The sequence below is a fragment of the Pteropus medius genome, unplaced genomic scaffold, assembly GCF_902729225.1.
Source record: "Pteropus medius unplaced genomic scaffold, Ma_sr-lr_union100, whole genome shotgun sequence".
Classification (NCBI taxonomy): domain Eukaryota; kingdom Metazoa; phylum Chordata; class Mammalia; order Chiroptera; family Pteropodidae; genus Pteropus; species Pteropus medius.
In genome coordinates this window covers 12,859,022-12,887,013 of record NW_024351543.1, presented here as the reverse complement: position 1 = coordinate 12,887,013, position 27,992 = coordinate 12,859,022, and the positions used below count along the sequence as shown (strand labels likewise).

At 35.6% G+C, this 27,992-nt stretch overlaps 1 long non-coding RNA gene and 1 pseudogene across 1 annotated transcript in view; one reads left to right on the top strand and one right to left on the bottom strand.

Moving 5' to 3' along the window:
- Positions 1-27,992, top strand: part of LOC120586779 (uncharacterized) — a 397,178-nt gene that overhangs the window by 260,874 nt on the left and 108,312 nt on the right. The window lies entirely within an intron of this gene.
- LOC120586884 (uncharacterized) lies at positions 10,770-10,875 on the bottom strand (annotated as a pseudogene).

Below are 27,992 nucleotides of genomic sequence, written 5' to 3'. Positions count from 1 at the left end.
TGCAATCAAGTGTTCTACCCCTGAACTATACCCCTACCATTCTATCACTGTTTTGAATAAAATGAGGGCAAAACAGAGGTGCAGAAAAAAGTTAAGCCACTTCTCTGTACTCACATAGCTATTGAGTAGAGGAACTAGGGTTTAAAGCCAAGATGTCTTGCAATAGAAACCATATTCTCAACCATCATGATAACTGTTCTCTATAAGTAAAGAGAAGACACACGGTAAGGGTAAAGATGAGGAAGATCCATAGATTTAGGGTTGAGAAGAGGTAACACTTCTATGTGATAAACTTGACTTTTTAAATAAATAAATAATTTGACTTTTAAATAAAGAATCATTCCAGGTCTATGCCAGGGACAAGGAGAAGATATAATGTAGTCATCTTGGAGAAAGGAAAAGTGAATTTTCTAGGGAAACATAGCAGGACTTTTGCGTAGTGCTAATTTCAGCTCTATGGCTGTAAGTGTGAAAAAACCATCATCATCTTTTTGAGATTTTCTCCAACAACTTTTAGCTCCTTAGTATCTATCTACCCTAGGCAGGTGTATTAGGGATCTCCAGAGGAACGCAACCAGTAGGTTATATACAGATATATATATGAGGAGATTTATTATAACATTTGGCTCACATGATTATAGAGGCCAAGAAGCCCCACGATCTGCCATCTGCAAACTAGAGAACCAAGAAAGCTGGTGGTATAATTGTAGTCCAGGTCTGAAGGCCTGAGAATCCAGGGGCTAATGGTATAAGTCCTAGACCAAGTCCAAAAACCTGAGAACCAGGACTGTTAATGTCAAAGGGCAAGGGAAGATGGATGTCTCTGCTCAGGCAAGAGCAAATTCGTCCTTCCTCTGCTTTTTTGTTCTCCTCACCCTCAAGGGACTGGATGATGCCCACCAGCACTAGCGAGGGCAGTCTTCTTTACTTAATCTGCTGATTTAAATGCTGCTCTTCTGGAGACACTCTCACAGACACATCTCGAAATAATGTTTTACCAGCTATGTGGGTATAGCCAAGTCAAGTCAACACGTAAAATCGACCATCACAACAGGCATTTGAGTTTTATTCGTGATTGTTTGTTTGATGAATCAGTCATAGTGGAAACAAGGAAAGGGGAATGAAGAGTGTTTGCAAGGTAATGTTTATAGTTCTAGACCATGGACTGTACACTGGGTAGGGAGATAAGTGAGGACATGACAGGGTATGAATAGTTCCAATGAGGGTAAAGAATTATTGGAATAGGGGATGAGAGTTAGTGAGCTGGCACGACCAGAAATAGTGACCTGAAATTAGAAATCTAGATTTTTAAGGCTTTAAAAGAGGTGATGCTGTTGTCGATAACAATATATAGATTTGAACTATTAGTATGAATTACTTAAGTAGAAATTTCTAAAGAAAAACACTTCTTTTGAGGAGGTAAAGGAACTGAAAAGCAAGGTGGTCTTCAGTGATCGAAAAGTATGGCAGGAGTAGTTGATGGTGAGGAAGTTAGTGAGCTAGTTTGTAATGCCACAAGGTTTGAAGGGAAGATCAAAGAATGGTAAATGATGGTAGGTCAACTGTCAGAATGACTTGTGTTTCAAAAGATATGAAGCTTTGAAGGAAGAACTTCGAACAGTGATCTAGAACAGAATGATCTTGGGAAAATCTGGACTGTGAGCCAAATCCTGCTTACTGCCTGTTTTTGCAATAAAGTTATATTGGAACACAGCCAAACTCCTTCATTTTTGCATTGTCTATGGTGGTTTTGGAGCCACTGTGACAGAGTTAAATACCTTCAATAAATCTTATCTCTTGAAAAGCTGAAAATATTTACTATTTGTATTATGACAGAAAACATTGCCAATCTCTGATCAAAAGAGTACTGTTAGGAATATATGCTGTGCACGTAAGCTACAAGATACATGTAATGTGGAGGGGGAGAAAATACTTTTACTTGAGAGGACTTCAGGGAAAGCAGCATCCAGAGAGTGCCTCCAAGTTTTTGTTAGAGTGAGACGGTGTAAACGAAGTTCAGAATAATGTCTGGGAGTTACATCAGTTAGAGTTTTCTCCATATAACAAAGTCTAATGATAGAGACTCCTGACTGACACAGGTTCAGGCATCTACCAGTGTCATTGTGACCCAGAATATTTTCTGGCTTTCTCCTCTGCCATCCTCAGCAGGTTGGTTTTTAGGCATTTCACTGCATTGTCTTAATATTAAAACAACATTCAAATCTAGGAAGTTGGAGGTGGGTATGGGGGCGGCAAGAAACTGGCCCTTTCCGAGTGGTACTTGCTTTTCTTCAGTGAAGTAAATTCTCCAAAAGTCTCTTAGAGGGCTTCCCTTACTGAATCAATGGTTAGAATTTTGTCAAATGGACACATCTTGTGAGAAGAATGCCAGAAAATTAAGTATCTGGCAAAGGTAAAGTTGAATGACATGACTGGTTTAGACAAGTAATGATTTATCACTGTCCTGAACAAAATTGGCATTTAATACCAAGGAAAAGATGGAATGGCAATTGTACATGGACCAAAAACTTTAGGGGATCTTATTGTTCTTCTATATCCTGAGTTTTCAAATGCACACCAGAGAGGTTGGGTAAAATGGAAAGGAATGAGAGAAGCAGTCAGCTCCATGAATGCATAAGGCCTTGTAAGGCTAATAACCTGGATGATGGTTGATAACTTGAGTAATTTAAATTTGTGGTGCTGACTTAACATAATGGGGGTGCAAGATGAGAGGGGATTGGTCCATTTAGACTCTCAGATGATGGCAGACAATCAATCCAAGTTATAGTCTAAAACAGTGCTACTCAAAGAGTGGACATATTTGATACTTATCCACAATAAGATAAAATACAGAAAGTGAGGGTTAACAAGAATCTTTTATAGCAATTGAAAACTGCTGGACATTTTGATTGCATTTTCTAAAAGTATTGTTCTACAGTAGGGTTTAGAGGAACAGAAAACAACAACAAACACTCTCCCTTCACCATAAGTGTTTCAGAAAACTAGCCTACTTAGAATATCTATCGGGAGGGTCTAGGCCACTGATAAGTACTATAAATAAGGCAGATGGGTCATCTGCAGATGAATAGAAATTTCTTCAGTAAACGGCCATCTTTTAATAGCATACAAAGCTCTACAGCGTAAGGCGGGATCTAGCTCATCTTTAAATACATCTTCCTATTTTTTTTTTATCATGAAGCTTTTGAAATAATTCATACTTTTTGGAATATTCTTTATTAGCTATCCCTCCTCCCATGACTTTGTCTAGCTGAATTTCATTCATTATTATTTCTTGTTAACTCTTCCCTGACTCTATAGAATAGGCAAGCTACCTCTGCTATGAATCTTTCTGCTCTCAATGTGATGAGTCACAAAGTGAAGGCAACACAGTTGGAGGTCCCTCAAAAATTGCACAGAATTATCACATGATGCAGCAATTTCACTCCTAGGTATATACTCCAAAATTGAAAACAGATCGGGCATTGAAACAACTACATGTACATGTATGTTTATAGCAGCACACTAATAAAAGGGTCAAAACAACCCAAATATCTATTAGCTGATGAGTGATTAAATGAAATGTAGCATATATATATAACAGAATATTATTCAGCCATAAAAAGGAATAAAGTACTGATACATGCTACAGCATGGATAGAACTTAACAACATTATGCTAAGAAGCCAGACATAAGAGGTCACATATTATACAATTCCATTTATTTGAAATATCCATAATAAGGAAGTCCACAGAGATGGAAAGCAGATTGGTGGTTGCTAGGAGCAGGAGAAGGGAAAATGAGATGTAACTAATTAAAGGGTTTGCTTTTGGGTGAAGGGAATGTTTTCAAACTAGATCAGGGTGGTGATTGCATAACATTGTGAATGTACTAAATGCCACGGAATTGTTCACTCGAAAATGGTTATTTTGTATTGTGTGAATTTCACCTCAATCTCTAAAAATGGAGACAATTCTTTATCTTTTCTTTATTCACACTGTTTGCAATGTTATTTTGCAGCTCCTCCAATCAAAAAATGGAGCCTGTTTCTTGATCCCTTCAGTCTGAGTGATACCTGTGAGTCAATTTTCCCAATCAATTTTAGCAAAAATGTCAGGGGCTACTTCTGAACCTGGCACTCAAGAGACTGTCCCTACTCTTCATCTCTCCCTTGGAGTCTGTCTCTACCATGTGAAAAATCCTGGCCTACCCAGTTGGAGGAAGAGACACATGGCCAAGCCACCCTATCTAAGATCAGTTTAGCAGCATTGCTCAGACCAAAAGTGCCAACCTAATCTATTCATTGTCGTATGCCACTGAATTTTTGTTGTAATAGGTAATTTGATACTTTCTTCTTCTCATACAATGACAGAAATCACTTTTAACTGAAATTTCTTGCTTAGTCTGTCTATCTTGCAACACTTTAATTCCTTGAGGAAAGAGATTTTATCTGTTTTGTTAATTTTTGTACTCTTAGAACCAGGGACAATGCCTGATAGGTAGTAAGCATTTCGTAAACCCACGGATGAGTTAGTGAATATATATATATATATATACACATATTTTTAACAATAAAATTTGAGTTGTACTGAAATTGTTAATAAAAGCTAGTGTGATGGTTAATTTTATGTGTCAATTTGACTGGATCACAAGGAGTCCAGATATTTAGCTAAACGTTATTTCTGGGTGTGTCTGTGAAGGTGTTTCCAGATGAGATAAGCATTGAATTGGTGGACTCAGTAAAGATTGCCATCCCAATGGGCATCAACCAAACCAATGAGGACATGGGTAGAACAAAGGGTGGAGGAAGAATTTGTTCCTTCTGTCTGACTGGATGAGCTGGTACATATGTGTTCCACTCCTAGCACGAGGCTTATGCCACTGACTCCCGTGGTTCTCAGAATGAACTACATCATCAGCTCTGCAGTTTGAAGAAATGCTCAGATTTGAGTTACATGTGTATGGTTTGACTTTCCCATGTATGTTTGCTTCATTGGAGATTCTAGTGCACCAATATGAATTTTAGTTCTTTTACTGTAAGGTTAGTTTTATGGCAGACGTTCCTTATCTCAGCCACATTGGTTTCTTATCCAATGATAAATGTCATATTGCTGCTTTAAAAAAATCTTAGCCTGTATTTATTTGTTTGTTTATTTATATTATTTGAGATGCCCGATGTCTTTGTTATTTTATTTATTTACCTACTCATTCCTTTTAAAGTTGATTTCCATTTTTACAAAATGTCTTCCCATGCTACAGAAAATAATATTGAGATATTATTCTTCTGTCTAGAACATTGTTCTCAATTTCATGTTCCAGTTTCTTTTTCTGTATAACCCATATTTTATATATATATATATATATATATATATATGTATATGTATACACACACACACACACACACACACACACACACATATATGTAATATTATTTAAAATGAAAATATATCTCTCTAGACATAGTGTTTCCAACATGCAGGTTGGTGTATTGGCCATGGCTTCTTTACTTTTGACTCAGACTCTGGTTATCCCGTTTTCTGTGCTTGGCAGTATCACTGTGCATAGTTTATAGTCCAACTACTAATGTTTAGCAGGAGTTTTCTAGTAAGGGTCTGGACACTTGAAGAATTGTCAGTATTGTCTAAACTCTAAAGTAGTAGGTACGTTTTTTTAAAAAATCAGCTGTCATCATCTGTTGCTTCTAGGGATCTTCCAGATTCCACATACTCATAAAATATTTTGTTCCTGGAGATGATGGCTCCAAAGATTTAACACTTTGCTTCAGTTTCTCTAAAAATATCCTAAGGAACATCTTTAAATATATGTAAAAAGATAGGATAAAGGGAGAAGAGCATCTACTAAGCCTCAAAAATAATATCCACTCTCAATTTTTCCATTTGATACAGCCTGAGCCAGGGAGCAATTAGTAAGAAATGGGAAAAGGAAGTGTTTCATTAGTGAGTGCTGTGGTTTACATCTTCAGGAGAGAGGAACATACTCTCCCACCTACTGGGACTACTGACCACTGATGACTCAAAGGTCCCTAGCCATGAATTATCCATCATTGCACAGAGTTGAACCATCAAAGGTTAAGTACACTTCCTGGTGACAACCAGGATGCAGTGACTAATCAGTGTGGGCGTGCAAAGGTCTTGCTTCCATTTGAGGACGTCTCTGTAGAGCCATCCATACTCCAGAGCTGATAACTAAATCACAATTAAACTCTCCAGGTCTAAACCTGTTTCCCTTACTTTCTTACAGGTGTTGCTCCAAAAATCTTCCCAGTAAAGCCACTGCATGTAAATTTCTGTTCAGGAAAACCTGACTTAGGAAAGTCTTCTTAGCCTCTTTCAGTTGGTTATGGTTGTTTTATTTCTGGAGCCAAATGTATGTTTAGACCACCATTACTTTTCCCCTCCATCCTGTTCTATTGTTACTATTAGTTAAATCGTGTTTGGCAATAGGTGATCTTTTGATTTTAGTTTTTTCTCTTGTGAATTTTGCTCTGCTTATGCGCTTTCATGGTATATTAGTGGGATGCTAGGTGAGGTTGCTTCAGGTATTACTAGCCTTTTGTTGTTTTAAATTAGTCAGTTCTCTCATTTTTTTAAATGGTGCAAACTATATGGGACTCATAGCAGTTTATCACAAATAGAAGTGTTGAAAAGCCTTAGCTAGATGCTAGTTTTTGTCATTATTCTCTCAATTCCTAAATTATCCATGAAATTTCAGAATGTGTACTTGAACCAGATTCCTACTTGTTTATTTTCTAGAGATTTTTCTCTATTTTAATGAGATTGGGAAACTGACTAGCTCAAATTCGAGACTTTGATTCAAGCATATTCCATATGTACCAAGGCCTTCTTGAAGCCAATGCAAGGCCCAAGAGCAGTCATAATGTTCTTCCAAAACACTTTTATATATATGCAGAAAGAATGAGGCTTAAAGGAAAAGATGAAGAAGAACGAATGATGGACAGTCTGGTGCTTTGAAACTTAAGGGCGAAAGAATAAATAAAGACTTGTGTTCAAATTACAACTACATTTACTAGCTAAAAAATTTGGTACAATTTTCTTAAACTTTATAATCCTCTTTTTCTTTATTCACAATATAAGAAACATATCATGGGGTTATTATGAGGATGAATAAAGTTTCCAGAAGAGTAATGTTATCTTATTTTTATTTAATAAGTATGTTATATATTGGAAATAAGATGAAACTTGAGGTAAAAAGTTGTGGGTATATTGTAGACAAATCCTTTCACTCTTTCTGACCTCATTATCTTCATCCTTACACAGGAAGGATTGAGATTGAGTAATTTTATGATCTCTTAGGACCTTTCTAATTATGTTTCTATAAACATATAATAATTTAAATATGATTATACATATTTTTTAAAGTAGGCTGATAAAATTAAAAAGCCATAGTCACATAAATAGAAAGTGGCAAAGCTAAAGTTGGAAATTAAATCTTAGGGCTACAAGTCCTCAGTTCTTCACAATTCACCTTACTTAGAGTATATAATCTGTTTTCATTGAACAAATACATATCCTTATGAGTATGCATTTATTTTTGATGATTTATTCATTTGGTTACCTAGACATTTAATCATGCATATCTGCCTGGAAGACTTAGAGACAGTGAATACAGAACCTTTTCAAAATAGGGGTCCCTTCTTTCCTTTTTTCTCCAAAGGCAGACCATTAATAAATGAAGCCACCATTTTATGATTTTACTAATCTTTTAGTGCGTCAGTTACATGATTTTCTGGGTTAGACAGACCTCTAAAGTGACTTACTTGTCTGATTATATTTTGTCCTGGGATGACAACACAAGTAATGTAGGGGCATGAAAAAACAAAGCAATATACTTGAACTTTTATCTTTTCCCAATACCCTCAATATTTCTGGTTCAGTTCATAATTGTATGATGCAAGTGTATATGATTTTAGAGAATGATATTTAGCTCACCTAGACTTTGACTTCTCATTTTGAAAACAGAGTTATTAAATAATACCTAATGAATTTACCCTGACCTCATAAAATATCATTTTCCCATTATTGAGGCAAAGTTCATTCATATCAATCATGTTTCATTTTTTTTAGAAAAGAAGATTAAAATCCTAAGAAAAATTTGGAAGGTGAGTCTTAATCTGGCTCCTGCCAACTTCTCTAGGCTAAACATGACCATCTCTACCCATTATTCACTATAGTTCAGTCACAGCAACCTTCTCTTTGGTTCTTGAATACCTCAGGCCATCTCCATCCTCTGGACCTCTGCATATATGTTTCGTCTGCTTGGAATCTCCTTGCCCTTTTCCTTGCCAGAGCCTGTTTATTCTTTTTGCCTTATAGATCTACCAGAATGTCTTCTCTGAGCACTGAGACTAGATTAGGCACCCATTTGTAAGCTCCCTGGCCTTAGGTTCCTTTGGGGAAAGCAAAGAGAAAGATGAAAGTGTTGGTGGTGTTCCAAGGTCCTTCCTCAGGTGGACATTGCTCCTCTTTAATTCAAGGGATCCGTGTCTGTAAGGTGGCTCTGGTCAGGGAATTGATTGAGGGACCATAATTCTCTTTTTTGGTTATTCAAGTTAAACTTCTGTTCACTAGTCCTAGAACTCTTCTGCTTTTATAGAGGAAGTAAGAGTTAGTAGTTTTCCCATCTATTTCTTTCCTAGGGACACCTTGATCAACTAGCTAATGCCAACGATCTTTGGGAGAGAATATCCTGCTTACTGCTTTGGTTTTGGTGTTCATATATCTTTTCATATTTATGTGAAAGAAAATATGAAAATAAATATAAATGAATTGGCATCACACAAACAATATTCTGAGTAGATTGGATTAAAATTAAAGATCAAAATTATAATTAAAAAGTAAAACAAAAACTAATGTATTTAAAATGTCTCTATATTTCTAAATAATTTTTAGTTCGAAGAAATCATATTGAAATTTATAAAAAATTTAAAGCACAATCACAATAAAATATATGTCAAGCATGTAAACTGTTTTATGGAAATATGTAATCCTAAATGTATATACCAGGGAAAAACTTGAACACAAATAAATTATTAAACTAAGTCACTACTCAGCAGGCTTGAAAATGAGTAATTAAAATAAAGCCAAAGAAAGTTGATGGAAGGATAATAAATAAAAACACAAATTAGTAAATAGAAAATAGAAAATTGAGAAGATAAAGAAAATCAAAAGCTATATTGGTTGATGTTTTTCTTAACATAAGAATGAAAAAATTAGGTAAAATGTTAACCATATGTTGATATGTGCATTTTGTATGTGTCTTTTATTTTTTTCATATTTTAATGTTTGATGTGTTTTATAAAATTTTTAAATGACTAAAAGGAAGATAGCTTAAATGTTTTTCCTTGTTCTTTTTTCATTTCTAACATACTAAAGAGCTAAGAAAAAATGGAAACATCAAATATGCTATCCTCAATGAAAGGAGTGTTTTTGTCTGAGATTAGAAAGAGACATGAGAGAGAAGGGCTGACAGAATAGTGTATTTTAAAGCACTTTCGTTTTGAAATGGAAAAAACTTTTAATAACTTCATTATTATATTCCCTTTTGTCTCTATTGAAGAGAAAGAATTTTTTTTACTTTGGCAGACTGTATTGTGTTTATCTTGAACTGCTTTTCTAACTGGTTTGATGACTCATTATACATTATTCAGAGGCACTATACCTTAATCAGTCTATCCCTGGTAACCTGGCCCTCATTGGAGCAGCTGAAATAAGGGAGACTCAGCCGAGGGCCCAGTTCACTTTTCTTGACTTCAATTCTCAGTTTTCTCTCTTTATAAATATGGCAAGCTCGGGATTATTCATGTCATGCATAGGAGTTTTTTGCTAGTCAAGTTATTATCGGAATTTGATTACATCTATTCATTGAAAAAAAATAATGGTATTGAATGCTTATTACATGTCAGACACTGCTAAAGAATCTGCTAGTATTTCTTCCATTAATATTTGATACAAGGAGAATAAACTAGCCCAGTTTTACTTTGACCAGAATAAAACCAGCATCTTCTTTGGAAAGAATTTCAGTCCTCTTTCCTGTCTTCGTCCCTCCCTCTCTTCCTTCCTTCCTTCCTTCTTTCTCTGTAGGCTTTTTAAAGCACAGATGACCCAAAGTTATTACGTATTAAAGAGAAAACTGAATGTGAAGAAGTTCCATGTCAAGTACTACCAAGAAGTTAAATCTAGTTACTAAAGTATTATAAGGTTTTTGTTACAATGCAGTTTCACTCATTTTAAAGAATATTTATGTATTATGATTTAAAAATTGTTTTCACATATATTTTATCATTTAAACTCACAGAACTTTGTGAGGCAGATATCATATCTCTTTTACAAATGAGAAAATTAATGTTCCATGGTTTAAAATGAATAAGTTTATATTGTTATTAGTGATAGAAGCATGAAGCAGGCCTTGGGGTTTCATTTCAGGTCATGTTGTCTGTCTCACTTGCTGTTTCACATAGGGAATCTCATGGCATGGGAGTAGAGGACGGAGGGATGGGGGCTGCAGGGTTGGAGGTGGGAAGCAGTGTTTCTTGGAGGCTTCTGCCATGGTCTCAGTGATTTTCCCAGGTGAACCTTACTTTAAATAGTAAATTTTAAGGGCTTTAAACTTATTTCAGCTTTTATTTTTATTTTTATTTATTTTTATTTTTTAGGCGAGGCAACCTTTGTTTGACCTCATGGATTGCAAGGACCTTGTAAATTTACAATTCCTTATTTTAAAATTTTTTTTATGCCTACAGCACCTGATCTCCCATCCAAGTACTAACTAGGCCCGACCCTGCGTAGCTTCCAAGATCAGATGGGATTGGGCTTGTTCAGGGTGGCATGGCCGTAGACTTCAACTTTTATTTTTATCACTACAAAATTTTATTGGGGTGTAAAGTTTTAAAATCTCTAAATCCACTATCAAGAGACTTACTTACCTATTTAACATTAAAAATTATTTTAAAGTACATTTACATGCTAAGGCCATTTAAACAGAACATAGACATATGAAGTGGAAAATAAAAGCCTCGACCTTCACATCAATCATTTCTCCCTCCACTAGTTAAGTTATGATTAATAATTTCTGGTATATCCTTCTCAAAGTTCTATCTATATGTCTCTCTATTTATTTCTTTCTGTCACATCTGTGAATATATGTGTGTGAGTATATTTATTACATGCCATTTATATAAAAGGGATCACATAGATATTGTCACCTTATTTTTTCATTTAGTACATCTTGAAAATATTTCCATATTTGTCAATGGTTTGTGAGGTCAGTAACAAATCATTATCATAGCTTGCCTTCCTCTGGCCTTAGGCCTCCTCATTTTCATCTGCAGCATCATTCAATGTTGTCATGTTCAAGTTCCTTCTGAGATTTCTCACTCCGGGAGCAAGAGTGAGTTTTTCCTGATGTGACTCATGTTGCATCCTTGGTACCATGTCGAGTCATTCCCATGTACTTCGTATCCAAGAGGAGGAGTATCTCTCAGCCCCTCAAGTTCTCTCAAGCTCTCTATTTCTATTCCTGATTGTCTAATATGAGTGGGAGTCTTGAGTGGACTTTTCTGGTGGAGGAGCTGTTGCATTGTGCTATGGACTTACTTGTATTCCATATAATTTGTATGTTGACTTTCTAATCCTCAGTGGGGCTATGTCTGGAGATAGGGTTTATAGGAGGTATTTAAGGTTAAATGATATCATATGGCTAGAGTCCTAATCCAGTGGGGTTGTGGTCTTATAAAAAGAGAAAGATATCCTTCTCTCTCTCTTCTTTTCCCTACCTTCCTCTGTACTCTATGAAGACATAGCAAGAAGACAACCATCTGCAAACCAGAAAGAGAACTTTCTCCAGTAGCCGATGTAGCCGGCACCTTGATCTTGGACTTTCCAGCCTGCATAACAATGAAAAAATGTATTTCTGTCATTTAAACTATCCAGTCTATGGTATTTTGTCATGGCAGCCTAAGCAGATTAAGACACCGGGTTTGAGAAAAGGCCTGGAGAAAATCAGTAGGGCATGAAGTAGATGAAGTAGAGCAGATGAGGCCAAGATTATATTGGTAGTATGTACGATGGGGTTGGAATCCTAGACAAGAAGTCTAAAAAAGTACTATGATAAAAATAAAACTGCTTCAGGAATTAAAGTTAACACATACCTGGTTTGCAGGGGACCATGTAGTCACAGTCATCTTAACCAGGGCTGAAGTGACCCTTTCTTCCTCAGAAATACTCAGATCTTTTTATCACATATCCTTACCAGTGGATAAAACTGAAGATGCAGCCCAGAGGCTCTAGGGGAAAGGCTAGAAGCATAAGTAGCTTATCCAACATGGAAATTTTAATCCTAGTATGTTTATCTTAATGTATATGCAATTTACATTCTACTTCTTAATATATCTGTATTTTCGTACATGAAATAACATTTAAATTTACTTACCATGGTATATAGTTGGTGCTCCAAAATGACAGAAAAATAGTCTGTTTATCCTTTTATTTAAGGCCTTTTGTTGCCCCTATCCCACCTGCTACATAATGTTGCACCGCCCCTGGAGATGTGCATTGTGGCTCAAGCCACCGTGTAAAGGAACGACAACAGGCTCAGAGGACAAGAGGAAGGCCTTTCCTCTGCACACAACGGCGTTTTGCTGGCATCTTACAAAACTAAAACAGAAAATAGATCACACTACCTTTCTAGAATCTCGCCAGAGACAGTTCTTCAAAATTTTCCATTCTTCTGACATTCCTCTTAGTATATCAGTCACAAAGATAGAACTCAAATTTAAATAACAGCCCCCCTGAGACAAAACACTGCTTGAGAGAAATGGAATGAAGAGAGCTAAAACATAGAGAAATTATCTGAAGCCCTGAAGCTGTTGCTACTTGTCTCCATCAGCTTCCAAGCACAGATTTGGGTAGAAAGCTCTTTCTGTCATTTGAACAAAGAGCCAGAGAGTAAACTACTTTCAACAGTACTAATGCCATTCGTTTGGTTTTGAAACTTCCACTTTACAGTGGCTTTTCAGTATTGATGTGCTGGTGTTTATGCACAGAATTCACTGTGATCAGAGGGACTGGAATGATTCACTCAAGCAATGTGGTGCACACTCTTTGTCATTGTATAACCTTCACACAGAGTCTTTATCCTGGAAATGCAATGCTGCATATATTCCTTGTAGAAACACATTCACAGTAAGTGGTATAGTGCATTCTCATCTATTTCAGTTTAATCTAGCTTAAAAAAACTGTCTGGCACTTTGCAGAACTAAAAACTGTGATAATTTAACAGTCAATTTTTTTATTAGGTATATCCGAAAATAGGCACATTTTCAAGAGTGTTCTGAGGAATACGTGTATCCTACAGTTGTGATGGTTATGGGTTGTGAAGTTCCCTTAAATTCACTTTCCAACTTCAAGTGTCAGACAGGATTTGGGGGCAAAACTAGTCTATAGAGAATTCTCAGTTGTGTTAGGATCTTCTCTGATTGTTCCTGGTCTTTAAATTTGAAGAAATATTGGGGAGGAGCAATTTCTGATTTGCAGAGAAGTTAGAAGGTCTAGAAATAGCATCCATCCATCCATCCACCCACCCACCTATCTGTCCACCCACCCACCCATCCACCAATCCATCCATCCATCCATCCATCCATCCATCCATCCATCCATCCATCCATCCATCCAGGCTTTCAATTTATTCTTCCATATTAAACAGTTTTTAAAAGTCAGATAAAAGTACTTATTTTCTCTCATATAATCTACACAACTTTCCAGGCCAGTTATTAACTTGAAAAACCACAAAATATGAAGACCTGTTAAGTGTCCGAATTCATACTGAAGGGACTTTTTTTAAAAAGTAAAAATAAAATCAGTGAAATGACCAGAAATAGAACTGAATTTTAAAAATGAAACAAAAATGGTATCAAATGCATTTGCCATGAAAAGCAAATGCAATGGAAAACAAACAACAAAAACATTAGAGATGATTACAAAATATAGAGAATATTACAAAATATAGAGAGATTCTCTACATTTGTCTTTTAAAGAGAATTACTTTGGTAATTCTTTACACGCATACCATATATTTAGTATTTTAATGGTGATTGTCAAACTGTGTTTCCTGGAAACACTGATATTTAGCGAGCTGGACTGAGGTCATCTATTCTTAAATCATAACTCACATTTTTCCAACCATGTGAATTATTCGTCCCCAGTACACAAGGAAATAAATACAGAAATTGAGAGTAAGCAGTTGGGAACTTCGGTGACAAAGTAATTTAAGGTCTGTTTAATCCAGCAATAAAACTAAATGAGTTTTATATTTTATTTATCTTTGGTTTTTATTTCATTTTTCTAACTCACTTATATTGAATTTTACTAAAATATCAGTCTGTGGTAGATTGAGAATAAAACAAAACAAAGTCACAATAACATCAACAAAAACTATCGAGCATCGCATTAGTTTGAAAAGCATTGTTCTAGAATTCTCTTCATGAATATCGAGTTTGGAAAACAGTAGTGTATTTTCCAAAGCCCCCAATCTCCATGACACATTCTCATACTCACTTAGCACTTTAACTTATTTCAGTGCAATGCCAAAGGTCCAAGTGCCTCCTCTAATATGATCTTAGCTTTAATGACATTTCATTTATTTAAATAACATTTTATTTTTATTTAAAAGGCTATTCAGTTTTTGTTTTTGTTTTATTTTATATAAAGAGAGAATGTTTATTTTAAAAACACTTCATTCTGACAAAGTGTATGTGACCCTTGAATTGACATTGTACCACATCCCATAAGCCATAATGATGATAATAAGTTTTAATAAAAATGTCTTCCACTTTTCACGACAGTGTAACAACATCTTTGTTGACACTCTTGATACACTGTCTCAGTGGTGATGCTGCTTGGTTTAAATTGCAGAAAAGGCTGTTGCTAGCGCCTGCTCCTCTGATGGCCCAGTGCTCCCAGAGGCTGACTCATCATCTGTGAGCAGAGGTGTCTCAAGGCCTGTCAAAGCTTTTGCCATATCTTTTGCCACATTTGGTACATAGAGTCTGAGTCCCCTGGGAACCTCTGCGATTCAAACCAGAACTTCCTGCTGGCTTGTTACAAGCAGCGTCTCCTTTAGGTCCTTATTAAAATGACACAGGAGTGCCTCACATAGAAGGTTTTTTAGTATAGTCATGAATAATGACCATAGTTCAGGTTGAATTTACAGTGTTTCAGCCAAAGAAGTCAGGATTTTTCTAATAAGGGTTGGTGAGAGCAAAGCTCGAAGGAAACTCAGATGCGAGGGTTCTGGAGCCTCTGTTTGAAGTCCTCAGTAAATCCAGCCCATCCATGTCTTCCCTATATCCTGTAGAGATCTTCTAAAGAGAAGACCCCCTTTGAAATTCATGAGAGTTTCTCTGTTTGATCAACTTAATGGGGTGTGGGCCAACATAAAAGACAGGATGCCTGCAGAGAACAGCAAGGAGGAAACTGAACCAAACAGTGCTATTCTCCACAGTCCGGTGAGGAAATTACTGCTTTCTCTACTCTTGTGATAAATTGTGTCCCCTCAAAATTCATGGGTTGAAGCCTTAACCCCCAGTACGCAGAATGTGACTATATTTGGAGATAGGGCCTTTAAAGCAGTAATTACGTTAAAATGAGGTGGCTAGTGTGGGCCCCAATTCGACCTGACTGGTGTCATAAGAAGAGCTGATTAAGACACACAGACAACAAGGATGCTGTGCACAGAGGGACACTGAGAGTAGGTAAGGAGAGAGGCATCGGAAGAAACCAGAACTGCCCATTGGGTGGCTTAAGCCTTTAGAACTGTGAGAAATAAATGTCTGTCGCTTAAGCGTATTTAGTTACGGAAGCCCTAGCAAATGAATACACATACACATGCTGATAGCGGACGAAACTATATTCTACATTTGTGTCTCATGTTGTTTGATCTGAGATGAAGAAAATGTAAAAACCTATGAGTAAGGATGTGTATAGATGAGCATATGTGGAATACTTGTGATGAGATCTACAAGCAACACAAGTTCATTTTTGCACATTTCTGCTATGTAGAGAGAATAGTCCACCTTTGTAGATTGACTTGAGGTTGATGATTGAAATCGATACTCTGAGGGGCTGACTTTGGATATCACCCCTGACTTAGATTGTGAAGAACTACATACAAGTAAGATATCTGATATTTAGGAATTTTTCTTGGGAGAGTGACGAGAGTAGGTTTTGAAACTCTGGTCACAGAATCTGTGACCTGAACACAACACAAATGATGGTTCAGTATGTCCTCAGAATGAAGAACCTCCTTCTCATTGGTGAAAAGATCTTATTTTTACATTTAGATTCAAAGTTTTCTTCCTGGTCTTGATTTTTTGACAATCAAGAAATGTATCATAGTTATTAATATAGAAGAAATGTCAACTTGTGTGTATTTATATATTCATTCATCAAATATTTATTTAATACCTAATATATACTGAGAGTTATGGTAAATTCTTAGGAACATTGTTCATGTCTTTATGAAGTTAAAATTCTGAAGTGTCTGAGAGGGATATGGGAGTTAGGGAAAGGCAAGCAGTCCATTGAATAAATACAGTTATAATAATAGATTCTTTAAAAAGAGAATACTGGAGGATGAGAGCTTTTTATAGAAGGTCTAAGTGATGAGAATAGAAACCCCTATAAAGTTCTAAGGGAGAACAGCTCCAGCAGGGGAAAACAAATGAAATAAGATTTCAAGGAACAGAAGGAAGAACAATGTATCTGAAATAATGGGGAAGGCTAGAAGGTGAGGTCAGACTCATGAGACTGAACCATGTAGTTTGTAGTTACTGGGAGAGCATTTGAAAACCACTGGAGGGTTTTATGGAGTCAGGCTAATATTTAAAAATTTTCTTTTTCATTTGGCTAATACTTACAACATATTGTCTTGGTGATGTTGCTTGTGAGGGGTTTAAACTGAAAAATAATCTGCTATTAGCCGCCTAGCCAAGTAGAGGGGCCCAAGTAAAAAATAAGTTGTTCAATTACCTGTGTTTTGCTATTCTGGAAACAGCTCCTTTGTGTGAGCACTGTGCTAGATTCTCTGCAGGATTCACTTGTGATAAAGACAAACTTCCTTTTCTCAAGAAAATTCTAATCTCACTAGGAAGAGAAATTGTTGTTTGGATTTGAGGAATGAAGTTCTAAATAGTTTAGTTAACATATAGGGATTTTTATGTGAAAGACAAGTTATCGATCTAATTCAGACATGTAATTTCTCTAGTTACTTTTTTCTGGTTCTTCTAGACATTTATTCTTGATCAGTCAGTGATAGTACATGGTGGGCTAGGAGCAAACAGGTCGACATCATTAGACAGGCTGCAAAATAAATGACCTTGGCCATACGAGAGACCTAAAGGAGATGGAGATCATCACTTTCTTAGGAGAGATTGAAGGTCTAATATATGAGAAAAAAATGGTGTCAGATAGGGCCACACAGAACACTGAGAGTATCAGGTCTTCTCAAAGGGCATAACTATCCTAAAAGAAGGGGACTAACTATGGGCTTCTTTCAGTATATTTCAAGCTGGTCTGTCTGTCCTTAGTTATACAGCAGTTTAGCAGACTTATTAATTACCATTTATAGTCATATGTGATCAGAATTCTAAAAAAGGCATATGTATTATACAGAGAGAGGAAATCCTATTTGTATGAATTGTAAAACAAGATACTTCCATCTTGAGAGTGATATGGGTGAGAGGATGACATTTTAGAGGGAGGGGACCTTATGATTAAATATAAATATGCAGAGTAACATGTTCAATAAAAATATGCATTAGGGGCTAGAATAAAAAGTACATAAACAATAATAATAAATGACATTTGTAGAGATCACATTCTATTCCTCAGTACTATACCTTATATACATTATCTCGTTTAGTCCTTATACAAACCTAGAGTGAGTAGATCACATTATGACCCCATTTTAAGAGGAAATAACTGAGATTAATATAATTTATATCATATGCTCACATTCCCCCAAAAGCTCGAAAGGAATGGCATGGTCATGCTAAGAAATTTAAATTGTGTTCAGTAGTCTCAAGGGAGCAATTAAAAGTTTCAAGTGGAGTAATAACATGATCAGAACTGTTCCTGGAAAAATAAATAAGACAGAGAAGAATGTGGTGGGCTAGAATGGGCTATAATTTACTTGGAGAGTCAAGTCAAGAGGTTCTTTCAGTAGCTCAGGAAGAAAGATGATAAAGTCTTCTGCCAAAGTAGTGTCCATGAGGAATAAAATGAGAGGATGAGTATTAGAGTAATTGCAAGATACCATCTCTGAGATTGGTAACAGGATGATAGGGCAAGAGAGAGAATGAATGAGTCCAGGCTTGTAAACCTTGGGATGTCTTAGTCACTGGTAAAGCCATTAATAGATAGTGGGACAAAAATGGAGGAGCAAGTTTGAGTTCAGAAACTCTAATATGGAGTTATGTCTACTTGCATGTCAAATACACACAAATATTGCTTGGCACATAACAAATATTTGCTCTACATGAGAGTAGGATGACATCCTAGCAAAACGGGTATTATCATTTGTATAACATATATAATTGTGGCAGATTGTTTGCAAGAAAGACCACAATTATAAACCTTCTTATATCCATGATCCTTTGAAATGTAACTGTGACTTCTCTTATAAAGATGTGGAATCTACCTCTTGAATTTGGGCTGGCTGCGATTTGCTTTGATCAGTAAAATATGGGGCAAATAATTTTATAGCAGTTTTGAGACTAAGTTTCACTCTCCCTCAAAATTCTCCTCTGCTGTATGATTAAGCATGAGCCAGCCTTCTGAATGATGAGAGATATATTAGGCAGACATATCTGGTGCCCATTTAAATACCAGACGTATGTGTGAAGCTATCTTAGATCAAGCAGGCTCAAACAATCAGTCTGCTGACAGTAGGCAGCTAGTGAGCCCAGTCAAGATCTGCCAAACCTGCTAAGATTACCAGAACTACCCGCTGACCTATACATTTGGGAAAAACAATGACATAGTTATTGTTTTAGGTCACTAAGTTTTGAGATGGTTGTTACACAGCAATAGAAAACTGATATAGTGTTTTATACACAAGGACATGTAGGAAATATTTGAAATATGGATTAAAAAAAGATAATTAAAATCATCCATACTCCCACTCAGTTAACATAGCAGCTCTCCTTTTGGTATAATTAAGGCCTTTCACAATGATATACTCACAATGTCATTGACTGAATATTTGTGTTCCCCCAAATTCATACGTTGAAGCCTTAATCCTCACTGTATTGGTATTTGGAAGTAAGGACTGGGGAGGTAATTAGGTTTGACTGAGCTCATGGAGGTGGAGCCCTGTGATGGAATTGGTAACCTTATAAGGAACTGGAGAGACTTGAGCTCGCTCTCTCAGCCATGTGAGGACATCAGGAAGGGAGCTCTCAGTTAAAACCAGACTGTGCTGGCATCTAGTCTTGAACTTCTAGGCTCCAGAATTATGAGAACTATGTATTTGTTGTTTAAGTCACCCAGTATATGATACTTTGGTTATAGCAACCTGAATTGACTAAAACATAAAATGAAAATACGAAGACTATCAATATTTTGTTTGAAACCAACCTTTTTTCACTTAGTATATAGTATGCACTTCCCATAGGAATGAATCTACGTCTCCATGTAGTTTACCATTTATACTCCATCTGTAGCCTGTAAATGGACATCTGGAATTCTCTATTTGTCTTTATACTGAATGCAATTGTTCTGTAAAGTGTCTTCTTTGACAAGGCAGTAAGGGTCAGATAAGTAGTAAATTTATGTGGGCAACATATGAAATATCTAACATCTTAGCAGAAACTAGTATACATTTTGACTGGAGTGGCCCTGGAAATAGGAAAAATGCTTTTAATAAAAGGAAAACATGACCTAAGTTATATTAAAGATGTCAAGTTTGGTAAAGTATGATCTGATGAAGGTCATGGGCTATAAGAGTTAGACTGCCCAAAAGAAAGCAAAAGCTGAGATATCATTTGTCAGATTAAAGGCAAAATGTTTTCTTTTTTAATAGGAAAGGAATGAGTGGGATGGTTATAAAAAACTCACAGTTCCACCCTTCAGGATGGCAATGCAGGCAAAGAATCTAAAAGTTGACGTGATGTTTGAAAGAGATTTATTTGGTCTTTTATAAAGGATAGATTTGATGTAAATAGTCAAGGGGGAATTGTTTTCAGTAAATGTTTATTAGACACCCTCGTATTTATGATGTCTCATGAGGTGCTAAAAGGGGTACAAACGCATGAATTGCAAAACTGCATCGTTCTCTTACTGTGTATTAGCAACCACATGTTTTATTTATTATCTTACTGAATTCTTTCCAGACCCTTATGCTCAAGGTGTAACTTTTATGAATTTCATAGGAGACACTGATAGTCTACCTATTGTTTTCACATTGTTGTTTTGATGGGAGTAGGATGCCGAGGGAAAAATCAGTCAATAAATAAACTTTTATTGGGCATAAATTTTTAGTGAGACATTAGGAGGAATGAGGATTCACAAAGTAAAAAGAGCACATGGACCTTGAAAAGGTTTCCTGTGTTTGAAAGTTTGCAAAATAGCTGTTCATGCCCTTGACTGAACTCAACAATTTGTGTGCAAAACTAACATAAAAACTCTGACGGAAAGAAACCCCCGAGGCAGCAGAAGGTTTGGGATCCAAGTGTGTGGGAAACTGCTTCTCAGAGGGGAAAGGCACTTTCATTTAAGAACCAAGATGGCATGGTGGGTGGATGTTTCAGGTTTTAGGTGAACACTTTCCCTCCCTCTCCCCTTTCCAGGGGAGCTTTTCTTAGTACTCTAAGCACAAACAAAACAATAAAACAGCACTAGCCCAGCACTGGCTAGCCGAGACAACCAGAATTCCAGATGATACCAGTATGGCAATGATTGGAGATGCGAGGGAAAGAGCTGAGTGTGTGCTAAAATAATGTGACCCATTGGTATGCCTGAATAGTTGACATGTGCCTGAGATGATGGTATCATCTCCCCTCCAGGAGAGGTGGCAGAAGCTAGTGTAGTTAGTGTCCCTGAAGGGTCACTTCCAGTAGAATCTGAGAGTAGCCTCATGTATTTACCCCAGGATGGCATTAATATTCCCCAGTGGCTTATAATATCAGAAAGATTGGAAAGAATTGTTCTAAGCTTCTATATATAGGAGGAAGATATAAGAACCGATAATGCAAAGGACCATTGCTAGGACCTTAGGATAGAAAATGAATTCTTAAATAAATAAAAAAATGCGAACGCATACAGAAACTATTGATTTATATACAGAATATTCAAAGAAATACTTATAACAGTATTAAAAAAGTGGAACACACACCCATGTCCATATCCTCACCTGTCCCCCAACACAAAAAATGGTCTAGACAATTTAGAGGGAAAGATACCTAAATGGCAAGTAAGGATTTAACAGTGCTCTCTCTCACTATTAATCAGAGAAATAATAGTTAAACAATAAAAGATACATCACACTGACAAAAAATAAAGCCTCAATTATTGCAGATATTGATAGGGTACTGGGAAATAGGAACTTTTAATAAACTTCTGACTTAGTCCCTTAGTGACATTGTGCAAGCTTGGTAACGCTAAGTTTTCGTATGTCCTATTACCCGAAATCCACCTCAAACAAAAGCAAGTATGAGGGTTTTCCTCACTACACTAGAGGTGGTGGGTTAGTTGGAGGCTGCCTAGGGTAGAAGTGTGAAAAATGGTAGATGCATCTGTGGAATGCTCAGCAGCAGTCAAAAACAACATGTAGGTGTATACCATGATAAGTTACAGGTAAATACTGGAATAAGAATAGAGTTTAAAAGCATATTTTTAAGTAAAAAAGAGTTATTAATAAGAACAAGATTTGTAGTGCAATGATATATCCGTGAAATTAAAACCCACACAAATTCAGAACTACAGTGTATATTTTTTAAAGACACATGCATAGTCAAGCATTATCACCAAACACCTGTGACATAAATTAAAAAGGATTAGAGGACCGTCAGAATGGAGTGAAAAATACAATAAAACAAGAAAAGAAATGTGGCAAAAAAATTAACTACTAAGGGGAAAGCATGCCTAAAATATGGGGAAGGTCATAAATATGTATGGGGAAGGTCATTGATGTCATGTTTACTTTGAGTCATATCCATCCCACATTGAATTAAATCCAGCTTGGTCCTCACCTGCTAAAACTGGCAGAAAATCTAATTTCAGTTATTTATTTTTTTTCTGTTTAATTTTTCTGTTGATTTTAGCAGAACTCCATATACTTCTGTGACCCAACAGAGATTCTGAAGTTAACAGTGACTTCAGCTTGCCAGGGTCACTGATGCTCTTTAGCTTGTCACCCTTGTCAAGAGTTAGACTTTATTTTGCCTGGTACTGCTGCTCCTCAGGGTAGGCAGCAGCAACGCCTGCTTTCTGTAGTCTGCCTTATTGTTGTCCATGGTCCTTAAGGTAGCTGTTAGCAGTACCTCCCTCCCTCTGAGTTTAGTCTCTTCCATAGATTTAGGTACTTGTCCACCCTGCATCCTCCCAACCAACCTCCATTATGTCGCTTTCCAAGATAGCCCAGGACAAACAAGATTGAAACCAACACTTGAAGTTACCAAGAACATGAGCAATAGAACAGAAAAGCTTAGCTCTCCTTTGAGTGAGGAAAGTGTAAGTGGAAGCAGGAGAGAATATCATCATTTTGTTTATATGTAATTTATAGCTACCAGAGGCTGGCACAAATTAATGTCTTCATGGATCAGCCAAGTGCAGATGTGAACCAGGCTTCTTCACTTCAAGATTTTCCATACTATTTATTATGTTAAAGAATTGCACTTGGGGGTCTGTGCACAGCATTTTGCAAATTTATTTGTCCTTGGAAATTTTTTTTCTTTGGAGTATACTATAAAACACTCTTTGGGGAAATTCTAAACTAAGGAATTGCTTTATCTCATTAGAAGTCATTGTATGGCTAGCATCAGCTCAAAAAATGAACACATAAATTTGATGACACAATTCATGCAAGCCCAGAACAGAGTTGTTCTTTCTAGTGTCATTCCTATATTATATATCTTCAATGATAAAACAATGAAATCTTTCAGTTTTCTTTCAGATACAGCAGAAGAAATTGATTCTGCCGCATAGCTAACTAAGAATCAATAATATTTGATCTTATGCAATTCACTGGTGATTTGCTCAATTAGTTCTCACAAAAGCATGTTATTCGCTCTGTAGGATGTAGAGTCATTTAATGTTAACTGAAGGATAAAACTTATAAGTAAAAGTATTTTCCTTGTTATTACTATTATTTATATTATATTATATTATATTATTAAGTGATGGAATCTTAGTAATTGCCAATAATAAGTTAGTATTAAAAAATTTTAATTTAAACATAATTTTCTTGATAAGGGAACAGGCTTTTAATTGTCAAGTTCTTCATGACTACATCAGCTTAGCAACACCTTTTAAGGGAAGTAAGGGCAAACTGGATACATATCCTTTTTGATTTGACTGGCTTGATGATGATAATTTATGTTTACATGACCTATAAGTTTGTATAAAACAAAATGATAGAATTCTAGACTTGAATATAACATGAGCTTAATTATAAGGAGAAACATATAAGAAACATGCTTCTTGATGGTTTTCATAGAAGGATGAGAAGCTAAGAGATGCTAGGAACCTCTCATTTTAGCTTGTGTTTTTATCAAGAGGCTAAGCATGAATAATGTGTTCTGCATTAATTTATGTGTGTGGGGTGGAGGTGATAAAATGACAGCTATATATCTCTATCTCTATCTATCTATCTATCTATCTATCTATCTATCTATCTATCTATCTATCATCTATCTATCATCTATCTATCTAAACTATCATTAAACAAACAACTGTGATGCAATGACAAGATCATGGACTTGCATGTACATCAAGAGATATGTACAAAAATGAGCAGAACAGCATAACTATCAAAATTTAGAAAACTCAAGATAAGGAATATATATTGTCTAACTATTTTATTCTATCACTCTTTCTCCTTTCCTGATGTTCCAATATTTCTTCTTTTATTATTTTCTTTCCGTTTTTAAAAATTCCTCCAGTCATTCTTTTGGGGTAAGTCCAATGGTAACAAATTCTTTGTTTAGTTCACCTGAGAATCTTGATTTTCCTTTAATTCCTGAAAGATATATTCAAAAACTTACAGTTTTTTTCTTTTTTAATTGAATTTTTGGGGATAACCTTGATTAATAACATTATGTAAATTTCAAGAGTGCAAGTATATAATGTGACATCCATATACTCTACTGTGTGCTCACCACCCAAAGTCTACTCTCCTTCCTTCACCATGTATTGGACCCCTTTTCCCTCTGTGTCCTCCCTCCACCCCCTGATTTAAAATTTTGTGTTGACAATTCTTTTCTCTCATCACTTGGAAAATATTGTGCCACCACTTTCTTTTGGTCTCTGTGGCCTCTGATAGGAAATATGCTGTTACTAGAATTGTGTTTTTTCTATAGTTACAATGTTGTTTCTCTCTGAGTGCTTTCAGAATTTTTACTGTGTCTTTTGTTTTCTGAAGTTTGACCATTATGTGACTTGGTGTAGTTTTTTTGTTTTTTCTTGTCTGCAGTTTATTCGGCTTCTTGAATCTGTAGGCTGCTTTTGTCAAATTTGAGATATTTTCGGGCATTAATTTTTGAGTACCTTTTTTAGTTTAACTCTCTTCTCCCTTTCTAGGACTCTGATGACGTAAATGTTAGATCTTTTGTTCCAGTTCTATAGGTTCTCCCCTCCACCCCATATTTTCCCTCTGCTGTACAGATTGGGTAATTTCATAGTTTTAGCTTCCAGTTCATTGATACCTTTATCATTATTATCCCTTTTTATCTTTTTATTCCTCTTTCTTAAGTCTATTTTTCTAAGATTTATAGTCACTCTAGGTTTTTGGTTAGTGTTGCATTGTATATATTTTCAACCATTTACTTTTAACCCATTTATATATTTATAATCATATTGATTTTTCATAAATAGCATATAGTAGATTCTTGATTTTTTAATCCAATCTGACAGTGTCTGAGATATAATTGGGGTTTTAGAGCACTAAAGTGTAATCAAATTATTGATATGTTTAAAGTATACCATCTTACTATTTTCTATTTGATATGTTTAGATTAAAGTATACCATCTTACTATTTTCTATTTGAACATCTGTTCTGTCTCCTCTCTTTTTCTACCTGCTCTTGGATTGATTGAACATTTATTTATAATTCCATTTTATCTTTTGTATTGACTTATTTATACCTCTTGTTCATATTTTCAGTGATATTGCCTAGGATTTACAACATCTATCTTTAATGAAACAGAGAATATCTTCAAATAATATTACAGTGCTTAATGTATAGTGAAAGACTTTACAGAAATATATTCCTGATTGCTTCCTCTCATCCTCTGTAGTGTTATTTAAATGCATCTCACTTTTTTCATGTGCTTTGATCGTACAAAACATTGCTATTATTTTTGTTTAGACAGTGAGTTACCTATCAGAAAAATTTTAAATAACAAGATTTTATTTCTATTTATTTATCGCAGTTCAGGAACTCTTCAGTTTTTGTGTAGATTAATTTTTTCCGATATGATACTCCTTTTCCCTGAATAATTTCTTTTAATTTTTTGTTGTACAGTATTCCCTCTGCCAATAAATTTCCTCCATATTTGAGTAAAATCTTTATACTTAAGTTTTGAAAAATTGTTTTACTGGGTGTAAATTCTGGCAATTTTTTTTCTTTCAGTTAAAAAAGATCCTTTTTTTGTCTTTTAGCTTACATGATTTCTAATGAGATATCTACTGTAATTCTTTTTTCTGTTTCTATCTAGTGTAGCTTTTTAATCTTTAGCTGCCTTCAAGGTTTTGATTCTTTTAAATCTTTTGTTTTTAGCAGCTTGTGTGTGTGTGTGTGTGTGTGTGTGTGTTTATTCTGATTGGATTTCTCTGAGTGTCATACTTTGGATCTCTGGTTTCGTGTCCTTCATAAATTTATAACAACATTCAGCCATTACTTCTTCATATCTACATATACTTCTTATAGTCTGTTCTTTCTCTCTTCTATTCCTGGTATTCTAATTTACAAAAGTTAAACCATTTAATATTGTCTTACAGTTCTTGGATACTCTGATCATTTCACTCATTTTAGTCTTTCTGTTTCAATTTGAGTTATTTCTGGTAACTGTCTTGAAGTTCACTGGTTTTTCCTCAACTCTGATTGCTGAGTTCATTGAAGGCATTCTTTTTCTCTGTTACCATTTGTCATTTTTAACATTTCCATTTATTTCTTATAATTTATAGTTTTGTTGCAATTACTCATCTGATCTTATATGTTGTGTACCATTTATGTTTGAGCAGAGGTTGGAAAACCTTTTCTATAAATGATCAAATAGTAAATATTTTAGACTTTGCTGTCTATATGGTTTCTGTTATAACTATTTAACTCTCCTGTTGTAGCAAAAAAGCAACCATATATAATATGCAAATCAACATGATTGTGTTCTAGAAATTTTTTATTTAAGATAGTAAACTTTAAAATTCATGTAACTTTCACATAGTTTAAAATATTCTCTTTTTAATTTTTTTCCCATATGTATTTAAAAATTGGATTTTAAAGTGAATCTCGTTAGAAGTTGAGTTAGTTTGGAGTGGGTTGCTGTTATGTTTACACATTGTCCATCACCAAGTGCAAATTTTTCTTGTAATAACCTGTGTTTGATGTGGGGCCCGGTTTGTCAAATGTCAACTCCATTCTCATCTTTAGGTGTTTTCTTTGTGGTGTTCCCCAAAGAGCATCTCTTTCCAATCTCTTATCCCTCGGCCTACCCTGTCTTAGCTGTATGCTGCTGTTAATTGTTAGTCTAATAAATGTTTATTAGTTGAGCATTAGAAAGCAGTGATGGAGGGCGTTTTCTCTTGCTCTGATAAAACTTTGGTTTTAGCATGTGTCCTTTGGTCTTCAGGGGTGGAGTCTTCTCTGTACTCCCGCTCTCTTCCAGCTGTTGTTCTTGACCCAGTTTGCATTTCTGATGCTCTACTAGGGGTGGTTTATTTTTTTCCCCCAGCTGCAGTGAGTTTTCGCCAGTACCTGAAGGATGACTGTTTAGATTAAAGTTTTCTTTTTATGAGAAAGATAAGGAAGAATCATTTGAGTGGACGTTTATGTCTCTCTTGGAGTGATTGCTGTTCCACTCTCCCAGGAGTACAGAACAAGGGGTATTTTTAAAAAACTCTTTCTAATCTTTTCTGTAAGTACCTGGTGGAATTCATGAAGAAAGAGCCTGTAAGAGGGTGCAGACTTCCCAATTTCCGTGACTACCAAGGATTTCCTTGGCCTGTGCACACTTGGCCTCTAACAATTCACCAGCCACTCTAGCTAAACATTTTGTACCAGTTAATGGTTTTCTCAACCCCAGGCAATGCAGTGCTTTTTTTTTTTTTCACATTGTGTTCTTCTGCAGACACCTGTCTCTTACTAGATTTTGATTATCCTGTGACCTCAGCTCTTTTATAGTTATAAGAAAAGTCATAAACTTAGTTTTTCCAGCTTTTCTATTGTTGTAAAGGTAGAAGTGATCCTCTTTCCAGCTCTCTACACTCATAAATGTAAGCTAGAAGTCCCCAATATTCTTTTAATTTTAACTTTTTGATAAGATTTAGTTAGAGAGTGATTCCTAATTAACTACAATCATTTGAAGTGAGCTGGTACAAAAATAGTTTATGACAATACATGTGTTTTGTGTCAGCCTTTTTAGGCCAGGGTAGACTCTTCATCAAGGTATCTCTTCCTTGAAGAGAGAGAGTAGGGAGAATGAACAAGAAAGGTTAATTTAAGCATTCTATTTGACACAATTTTATA